The sequence below is a fragment of the Cyanistes caeruleus genome, chromosome 14 (genome assembly GCF_971803275.1).
Source record: "Cyanistes caeruleus chromosome 14, bCyaCae1.hap1.1, whole genome shotgun sequence".
NCBI classification, from domain to species: Eukaryota; Metazoa; Chordata; class Aves; order Passeriformes; family Paridae; genus Cyanistes; species Cyanistes caeruleus.
This window is the reverse complement of record NC_141714.1, coordinates 9,448,669-9,459,197: the sequence shown is the minus strand read 5'-3', so window position 1 is coordinate 9,459,197 and position 10,529 is coordinate 9,448,669. Positions and strand designations below refer to the sequence as shown.

General features: G+C 39.7%; 1 protein-coding gene and 1 long non-coding RNA gene across 6 annotated transcripts in view; one reads left to right on the top strand and one right to left on the bottom strand.

Annotated features, from left to right (window-relative positions):
* Positions 1-10,529, top strand: part of GAB3 (GRB2 associated binding protein 3) — a 774,285-nt gene that overhangs the window by 507,121 nt on the left and 256,635 nt on the right. The gene's annotated exons all lie outside the window — the stretch shown is intronic.
* Positions 1-10,529, bottom strand: part of LOC111928716 (uncharacterized) — an 83,410-nt gene that overhangs the window by 36,860 nt on the left and 36,021 nt on the right. The gene's annotated exons all lie outside the window — the stretch shown is intronic.

Genomic DNA, 10,529 nt, shown 5'->3' with positions numbered 1-10,529 from the left:
CACCTCTCCTTGGCAGGCTCTGCTCCCTTAACAGCTCCCTAGCAGATCATGGCAACCGGTTTCCTCCTAACCTGTACAAAAATGACCCATTTTATTCAACCATCTCCAACAGACACAAACTTATCATGTTTCTGGCTCACCTTTGCTTAGCTCAAAGAAAATACTTGGTGAAACTTGGAACTGGGTGTAACTCACCAAGCCTGCACTGTTTAAAATTAGTTCGTTGTGGATAAGACACTGTGCTAAATATTAAGGAAACATTGGGAATCCCAATTCAGATAAGCAGGCTTTTGTTACTCTTTCAGAAGCAGCTTTAGTAAGAACTTCAAGTAATTTAATAAAACTTCATCTCTATTAAAGGATGTGAGAAAGAGCCCAACTACAGGAGAGAGTACTGGGAAAGAAGGATACCTGAGGGAAAAGGAAAATATTTCTATCAATTAAGAACTGGGACTGTCGGTAAGAACTGTAGAGCACAGAAGCTTGGCACAGTAAAATCAGAGAATGTTTCTGCTTTCAAAATGGGAAGTTATTACAGTCTGCAGTCAGAAAGGAGATGAAAGCTGCACCAATGAACTGAAGCACCAAACTCGCACTTGAGAAACCATAAACTAAATGCCTATTAAAAAGCCAGAAATCAGACAGAGAAACATGCAAGGGACAAGGTTAACTATCATCAAAGAGAAGAATTGAAAGAAGGTCGATAACAGCTTGGACAGGAAAGGAAGATGAATAGAAAATTGTTCTGGACCACCTCAAACCCCTGCTCAGCAGAAGGGTATTGATAGGATTTGACGTGACCAAGGAAAACATGAAAGATGTGTCCTTTCTCTCACAAAGTGAACTGAAGAAAAAAAAAACATAAAAACAACAAGACAGAAAAGAAAGAAAAGCCAAAGTCAGAGAAACCTCCTTGCAAGTTCCTGAGATTTGCTTAGGACGAAGGACAGACTTTCAATCGGACACTAAAATCACCTTTTTAAACCACCATTTCAGAAAAGTGCTTTGCATATTTACATAATATGGGTCATTGTATAATGACAGGGCTTTCTGTGTATTTCACCCTTTTGTGTATTTTAATCATATTGAATCACTTTTTACTATTGACAGAGACATAACTCATTTGAAACTCTTTGAAAAATCTCCAGCTGGTTATCCTGCTTGCCCAGACAAGAACCAGAACAGCAGACATCTCAAACACTGCAATAATCTCATCAAGAAAACCAAAGCAAAATCTGTACTATAAAAATGTTTATGAAAAGAAAATGGGAGGAAACTGCTCTGGTGAGATAGGAAATAAATCTGGACAATCTCAGAGAAGAATTTCTTCTGGCATAGGATACTCAGAGATTTTGGTAAGTCCTTTTGTCCCCTTATGCTTCAAGTTCCTTACCCATCTAAGAAAAAAACAAAGTTATCATGGCTTTGAGGTTTTTGCTTAGGTGTAAACAGTTTGGAGCTCTGATTTTCTGGTGACCATGGCCATTACTGCAATGAGTCTCTGCTTCTCAGCATCACTTTAATGCAAAGAAATTTTAACTGGTACTCTCAGTGGGAGTAAATGACTTTTCAACAAGTGACAGGAATTTGTTGGGGTGAGTTGTATTATAGTCATTCCAGACACTGGAAATTAATGAGGAGAAATATTTGGGAGGGGAAGTAAAACTGCTTCTGGCCTCCAGAGGCCTGAGTGGGATTGGGTGTGTGGGTCGGTCCAAAGCCACTGGTCGTAGAAGCTACAAGCAGAGCCACACGGCAGGCAGACAGGACAGGGAAAGAGCATTCACAGGGCAAGGAGAAGTGGAGCAACCACACTGAGCTCAGCAAGTCTTTCAGATCTGCCAGGGAGATCAAACAAATGGAAGGGACAGATCTACAAAGCCTTCCATATCCTTTCTTTCAGATCTCATAACTCTTTGCTTCTACTGCACAACACTGACTTGCTCACTGAGAAACATCTTCAGCAAACACCAGCAGTGACCAGCACAGAGACATTCAAATTGTGACTGCCACCAAAAGGCTCAGTCCTACTTTAAAACCCCTTGGGAAAGCCACATGAATAATGAAGTGTAAAAAAACCCAGACAGACAAATTTCTTGCAGATCAGTGTGCTAAACAGGACAGAACTGGTGGGCAAAATGGGCTGTTGCAAGAAGCAGCTTGCTCAGCCTGTGTTCCATCTGTTATCTGCAGACAACACAGTTACATTCTGTAATTTTTCCATATAACATCTCAAACTCTGTGTATTTAAAGACGAAGCTTAATCAAGATCAAGAACAGTGGTATTCAGCTGTCGTGGTGATAAAAGCTTGAAAGATTGTCTAGATGAGCTCTTGATTCATGCAAGCATAAGTAAAGCAGAAGCCAGCAGGTGAGAAAATGGCCCCAACTGAGCAAACTGAGCTCCTTCCAGGGTTACAAGTATTTAAGAGTGTTTTGTTAAAGATTTTGGGGAGGACTGAAGTGTAGGACCTGTGACAAAATTCCATTTTCTCTAGATTTCCTAACAGGGATGATAAGTTCTATATAAGCTACAGCACGTGTAAAGGACTTAATTTTTTTAAAACTTGTTCTCCATTGCAGGTGTAATTGTGATGAATTGTCAATCAAGATAAATACAACCCGTTGATGAATTTAAGAACGTAAAATTAGAGGCTGGTAGCAAGACAACAATGGTCGGAAAACACCATGAGCAAATGATGGATGAGACCAGGAAAACAAATGGCCGGATTGTCAAACACACAAACGAACAGCACACGGGAAATTGATGGCAGCTGTTCCAGCCAAAGCATGGACCTAACATGCTGCCTTAAAGCATCATTAACTTTAGTATAAAAGCTATGTGCTACACAGACTTTATTAGGTAGAATCACAGATGTTTAAGAACTTGAAGTATTTTCTTGACACATGTTCACACACAGGTGCTGGGGGGGGGGGGCGGTGGGATGTGCTCATGTGTACACCAGAGTGACCCAACGTGTTTGACATGCAGGAAGCATCTGGGGAACTCAGGTAAATGGCCTGCCTTGCCAAAAATGAAAATTCTGTCCAGTCAGGTAAAAATAAAACACATTTACACAAGTGGAAAGACCAGTGAAGTGCCCATAATGGAAACAGTGTCTCCTAGAGAGTAGTAAGGCAGGCAGGAGAAGCAGTAGTGTGGCTCATGTTTGTAGCATAACATTAGTCAGTGATCCAGTTTGCCACTGGCATCTGTCACACACAGTCTGCTCTGGGTGCACCAGGTCGGTCCCTGTCTGCAGCACAAGGTGTGCATGTGCAGGTGAAACACTATTCCACAGTGGTTCCCACACAGCTGCACTACTGTTCAGGCACTCAGCATTCAAGAGAGAAGAAACGCTGCTTCACTACACATCTAGGAATTTTCCCTTTAGCTTAGCATTCATTCTACTTGAGTTCAGTCTAAAATAAACAGCTGATTAATCCAGAGAAAGCAAAACCAAGCTTGATCTGTGAAGACAAACCTTTCCATAGCAAAGATGTGAGCTGAACAGAAAAGCTGGAGAAGAAATGGTGTCCTGCTTGCTCTGTCAGTAATTTCTTTGGCTATTTTTGATAATATCCTAGAAGCTTTTAAAGGACATTTAACAAAAAGGTCACTTGAAGTGTTTGCAAAGATTACGGGGGATCAAGATCCATTCACTATGCACAGCCTGCTACATGCTCAATTCACTGTCATGGAGGAAGAAAACAGCAGAATTAATCCTCACAGAGGAAATTAGGATGATATTGTGCTGGGTCACGTTCCTGGATTATAAAATTTCCACCAGTCAATCCTGAATTATTGCTCTGCAAATACTCAACATAATTTGATAGATACTCTGAAAAAAAATACAATAAGAAATTACTTTCCTTGTGATTCAGAGTGAACATTCCATAAAAAGAAGAGGCATTTAGCATGATACCACTGAATGCCCAGACCTTTATTAATGAAGGTTATATTTCAAAGTAGGTCACTATCATTCTGTTGCTATTAGCCCACCTAACAAGCATATTTTTTGTGCAGTTAGCATGAATTATTCTAGCCAGGGGGGAACATGGGCTAGGTTAGACACATTTATCTGTATCTTCAAGGTAGAGCAAGATGCGAATCAAGGTGCCAAAAGCAATCTTTTCCTTAGATATTTTCCTCTAGACCTGTATTATGCCATGGAACAGTCTGCCTCAGTCAGGTGCTTTTCTACAACTTTCACCCTGAAAAACATGTTCTTCCTTAACTACGTCTCACAAATTCTTGAGAACACATGCAGAACTGACATAGGTGTAATAGTTACACAGCTCAAACAGAACGTCAAAGCACACAGAGATTAAAGGTAGAATTTGATTCTCAGCTTTCAAGGTGACTTTGGCTCCTAATACAGGATTTTCTAAGTCACCCACACAGATAAGGGCATCTGCACTTCATGCTCTTCATGGGAATCTAACTCACTAGACACTTTCAAATTCCCCCACATGGCTCTTAAAAGCCATAATTCTGAAGGTCAACAGAAAAGAAGCATTTCCAAAATGACCTGTTTGGAGTGTGGGAAACAGGCAAATTCTCCGAGTCCTTTTACCACATCAGCAACTGGAGTTTAGTGGAAATCCTCTCACTCATCTGGCAGAAGCATAGGGAGCCTGGCACACTTGATGGGATGCTTCAAACCAAAATACAGGCATTAAACCCATGGGAATCACACACATGAAAAGTGTGCAGTGGAGCAGGGAGATACTGCCCAGTTTATGGAGAGAAGCCAGAACGCCACTCCTGTGTAACTTTTTCATATCCTTTCTAGCCTAGTCGTTTGTAGTGAGTAATTCAGCCCTTCCTGGCATTTCATAATTACAGTTAAGAACATTTTGTCATGTCCAAAAGTCCAGGATACTCTTGTCATGCAGGAAGGGGAATGACCCAAGGAGCCTGAAAGAAGCTGAGAAAAACTAACAGTGTCAGGACCAGCTGTAACACTTCTCATCCCAATTATTCTGAATTTTTTTGGACATACCTTATTAATAAATAAAAACTTAATGGACTCTTTTGCTCAGCTACCAGGTGACTTGGCTATTCAACAACACAGAATTGGGAAAGATCACTTAGCCTGTTATAAAAAAAAAGGGACAAGCAAATAAAGGCAGGGAAACAAAATCCTCCCAAAGGTGACAGAGTCTGGGTATGCCACTCACAGTGAGTCTGTGAACCACCCTAGCCTGAAGGCAAGAAATAGTGTGAAGCATAAAACACTCTAATCTCTGATTCTGGACAGTCACTCAAACTTATGCCCCTTTTCAAAAACTGTTTACATTATTAATGTAGCCAAGAATGAATGGACTCATTGTGCAAGATACTGCAAACAAAAGCAAAAAATGGTATTTGCCCCAGGGAGGTTAGGTTGTATTTGGAGAAGGCAGATGGCAAATGCAGAAACAGAGGCACACAGGCAGCCAGTGTGTGGAGCCAGTGTCATGGAGCAGCTCTGCAGCTCGGAAGTCAAACCTCTCGAATATCTGCCTGATGACCAGTGCTTTGGAATTCATCACTTCCTCAAGTCCTTGTCCTGCCTGCAAAGTGACATGCAAATGCCTATAAGACAGCACAGAGTATAATTTCCCTTGCTTAAATCTGCAGAATTTCATGTGTTCTAAAAATTAATCTAATTCAACCAAACATTCCTTCTCTAAGTAGAACACACACAGATGTAGAATGCTCGTGTGCCTAAATTCTTTCACTTAAACCCAACATAAAACTCAAGCAAAAAAACCAGAGAAAACATATCCTACTTCAAAACATATTAATTAGTCACACTCATTGAACTCTACATTTTCCTGCAGTACAAAGCAGTACTTATCTTTATGGTTCAGACTGCAAACTTCTCACTTCTCAAGATGCTCATGAAAGAAATGTAACTGCTTTGGGTGGGGTTGTTGGCATCAGCAGGAGCTCAGCAGCAGAAATGGTTCACTTCCCTTTGGGAAGGACTCTGTTCTATTACCCAGGTTTCTCTTGGTCACTTGCACAGTCACAATGCACTTATCATGTCCAGGCACAACACCATCAGTTCCAAAACAAATAATTCACTGCAGAAAATTGTCCAGTTTGGTTCATAGCTCCCAGTGGAGCACAAGCACTGCTATCAGTTGGGTGCCTCTTTGCTCAAGTCTCCAGCCTGAGGACTGTGAAAGAGTTAAATGTTGATTTTAGAATCTCAGTGATCTTCCCACCAGAGAATGATATTTCAGCATACCATTACAGCAAATTTTCCTAATGCCTGCCTATGGGGATATCTGTATAATGGCAGCATCTGACTCTTATCATAATTTGATTCAAACTCATATTGCTTTTACATTTTATTTCTCTTTGTCATTCTGGCTTGTAACAGACAACAGCAGGCTGAAATTTTACCTAAATGAGAGAATTTTTGCTCAGTGAAAGAACATTACTTTGTGCCATTTGCTTAATAGTTCACATTACTGTGTAAGGAGTGTTGCATTCTTAGGCCAACTTCCTGGCAAGCAGTGTGTTAAAAGTTTCAAGGGCAACACGGCAATAGCTTCTGCATGGAAAAACCTTACTTTCTGGGCAAAATTATTGTTTTTCAGATAAACCAGAAGTCAAGAAAAATCTCAGCTGTGTTTATGCACAGGCAGAAATAAATTAATATGTACAAGCTATACTCTTGCCACAATGTGTCCATGTTTTCTGAATGAAAACAACCTTTATTTAACACTGTTCATTCTGCAAGTAGTACAGAAATTTAAGAGATGGACTTTGCCATTCTTTTGCTGTTTTCTGCGATAGCTTTCAATATTTGTTACCCAGTTATTTTTTAAAAAAAGGAACAGAAGGAAACTACTGAACCCAGGAGCTGAGCCTAAAGTGGATCAATGTGGTGACAAGTGAGAGTTATCTACTTACTGGAGTGTGATCCAAACCAAAGGGAGCTGGCTGAAGCAGGTGAGCCTGGCCCTTCCTGCTTCCTAGTTGGAAAGAGAGCTGCAGGGAAAAGGAAAGCTACACTGAGGGCCAAGGCTGATGGCACAGCTCTGAGTGCCTTTGCTGTGACAGGAGGAAGGGCCAGGAAAGCCCAAGGGACAGAGTGTGTAGCAGAGTGTGTATTTAAGCACAGTATGATAAAACACTGCAGAATTTCCCATGTTTCCAGGACTCCACTGCAGTACATGTGGTATACTGTAGAACACCAGCAATGCCAAGAACTAAGCTGTAGACAGTGGGTATTTGTGCTTCCTTGGATCCTACCACATTTGGAGATTACTTAGACTCAAATCATACCGATAATCTGCAAAAATAAATCAAGTTGCCATGTTTATAAAACCTTGTGGGACACCAGAAGATACTTTACATAGCAGGAAAGATATCATGCCAGTCCAAATGCATTAAATTGTAATTTAAACTTAGAAGGAAAGGAGAATCCGGCCTGACTTATATCAGGTTCCTAACTCCTTCCTCACAGCCCAAGAGTCATACACAGCTGTGACAAAAGAAAAAAAATAGATGTATTCTCAAGGTAGGGGAAGTGGCTTTGATCAAGCTGGAAAAAAAAAATCAGATTCAGATGAAAAGACACAATATAAAGGCAACACCCATAAAAAGGAGTATGAGCTGCATCACCAAGAACAGAAAGCTATTTCAGACAGATTAGATTTTATGTCCCATGTTCCACATACTACATCTCATTCCAAAAGTAAGACAATAAATCTGCAATAACTATGGAGTGATTTTCCCCAGACCATAGTATATTGTGAGCTTAAGCCAACTACTAATACGCCTCAACACTGATCCTAAAACAATGTTAGCACTAGTTATTTATCTCTAGATATGACTATTGTTCACATACAATGTCCAGACCCTTTGACTCTTGCTAAATGCCAGTCAAAAGTCCGGGGAAACTCTAAGTAAGAGAACATATCTTAAGTAACTATTTTTTCACCACACAAATATACTTCAAAACAACTTATTTATGCCCAAAACAATCTTCATCTAATTTAATCTGTCCTTCATTTGTAAATGTCATGGCTTCCAGTCATTTGTCATCTTCCCTGTGAGGGTGGGCAGGCCCTGGCACAGGGTGCCCAGAGAAGCTGTGGATGGCCCATCCCTGCAAGTGTCCAAGGCCAGGTTGGATGGGGCTTGGAGCAACCTGGGATAGTGGAAGATGTCCCAGCCCATGGCAGGGGCTTTTAACAATATCATCTTCAAAGTCTCCTCTAACCCAAACCACTCTGTGGTTCTATTCTATTTTATTATCATTTTCTGAATTTTTTTTCATCCTATTGTTTGCTACTTCCCATTTGAGAATAATACAGTTTGTATTTCAACAAGCTGGAACAGGCATCAAGCAGAAGCATCCACCCTTATTCAACCAAGAATTCAAACTCATGAATATGTTATCCACCATTAAGTTTATATTTACAATCTTGGAATTGGGCGTTTCCTCTGAACTGCTGTGCTCTCTTGTGTGAATAAGGGAATATCGTGCAAAGCATTTCATGCAGCAAGGAAACCTCACTGCTCCATGCCCAGGATCCAAGGGCACTGCAAGCAACAGCTGGAAGGACCTGCACTGTGCCGAGCTCCAGTGCCTGTGTGGGTACCTGAACACAAAGCTAGTGTTAAGGTTTTCAGACTCATCACTGACAGGAGATGTGGCCAGAGGCCATCTTTTCATCCTGTAGAACATTCTGCATTTAAGCAGTGAAACACACTGATTAGGAGCTACTACACAGAAGTTATATGTGCCAATGCTGCGAAGTATTTTAGCAAAAAAAGCCAAACTAGAGTCTGGATTTCAAAGTAGGAAAAAATACTAGAATGAGAAAGGACTAAAAACAAACTGGAATTTAAAATACACAACTAGATGTATTGAAAAAAAAAAAAATTATTCTTTTTTCTCAAGTTCCATCTTCCTTCCTCCTAACAGCTGGTCTTATTTTTCCCCTGAAGAGGCTCAAAGCACACATTTAATGGAATTTGATAAATATCTTAAATATCATGAGAAAGATGTTATATATTGCCAACCTGATTAGGATTTAGGAGTGATTAGGAGTTGATATTGATCTAGAAAGTCAGATCTTACTTTTAGATTACTACAAAATATTTCAGTGGCTTATGTTGAAATTATTTCAGAAATTGTTTTTGTTAATACACATCCATCCATACTTCTAAGCAGGTGATAGAAGTTTGATCTGCAGCTTTAAAATTCTGAGACTCTTAGTTGCTAGGAAACCAACAAATCTTATTCCTGTGTCTCTTATAACACAAAAATATAACTATATACCGGTTCTCTCAGAAAAATTCATGCTATGTATTTTTCAACTTCACTTTTTGTCAGTGATTTGAAGCTTTATTTTCTTTCATTTAGGCCTAAAAGAAGGCACATCACTTATAAAGAGATTGGTAAATATGTTAACAGAAAAAGAGATGGAATATTCTTTTATTGTAATTTTTCATGTATCTCATTTCTGGAATAAGGAATGTCTGAGCAGCAAGTTACAAGGGCTTGAAATTCACTTCTAATATGGATTCATAAATTTATCTTTAATATTTCATTACCCTGAATGTTGATAATTTCTGGTTCAGAAGATGGTTTTGTAGACAATCAATCTAGTGTCTTTATGAAAAACATTATTCCTAAAACATATGTAAAAGGCCTGTGCTTTCATTACAGCACAACCAGTTAACCATCTATCTATGTAGGCCCATCTGACCTTGCAATCACTGTCTTATATATATGATGCATTGCAACAGAATTATTAATTCTACTTCCTTACACTTTTATTCTTTGGCTTGGCAGGTCTACTAATGGAAAAATAACACATTTTCCATTAATAACAATTATCAGTGACATGATAGGAAACTGAATATTATGTTATTCAAAAAGTAGTATTTTGTTTGTGGGCAGAGATAAATAGAAATCCCTTAAATTATAGGAAAGTATCTTCTCAATTTCATCAGAGAAAAATTACTATATGTAAGAAGCAGAGACAATGTACCCTTTTTATAGGAGGAAGAAAAACTTAACAACATCTAAAATAAAATTGATATCTTTTCCAAAAGTTATTTCATATTTTCTCAACATATGTGAATAAAAAGCAAATGCAGTGATGAAAAAAGTTAGGACAGCCAGTTTGTTCCCTTCTTCAAGTGATGTCAAAATTCCAGAGGTCACCATTTTGCATTTGCTTTTCTTGGGACAAGGCAGCTGCCAGCTGAACATCCTTCCCAACCTTGGTGACAGTAGTCAGGTGCCAACACCCAGGCACCCTGCTTGTCCTCACTACAGCCTCCCCCGTTTCCAGCACCCCACAGGGGGGAAACAACCCTTCTTATGAAAAAACGAGAAACCTCAACTTGCACAAACTATTTTTCTTCCCCAGTTTTGGAGCCTGGAAACTGCAGCCTCTGTTCCTGCTGCCAGAGGTGATGTGGCAGAGCCAGAAGGAAAGCTCTCAAACCCTGATGTGCCATATAACAGCTTCTGCAATTACTCAGACTTGTTTTTCTCTCTGCTTTT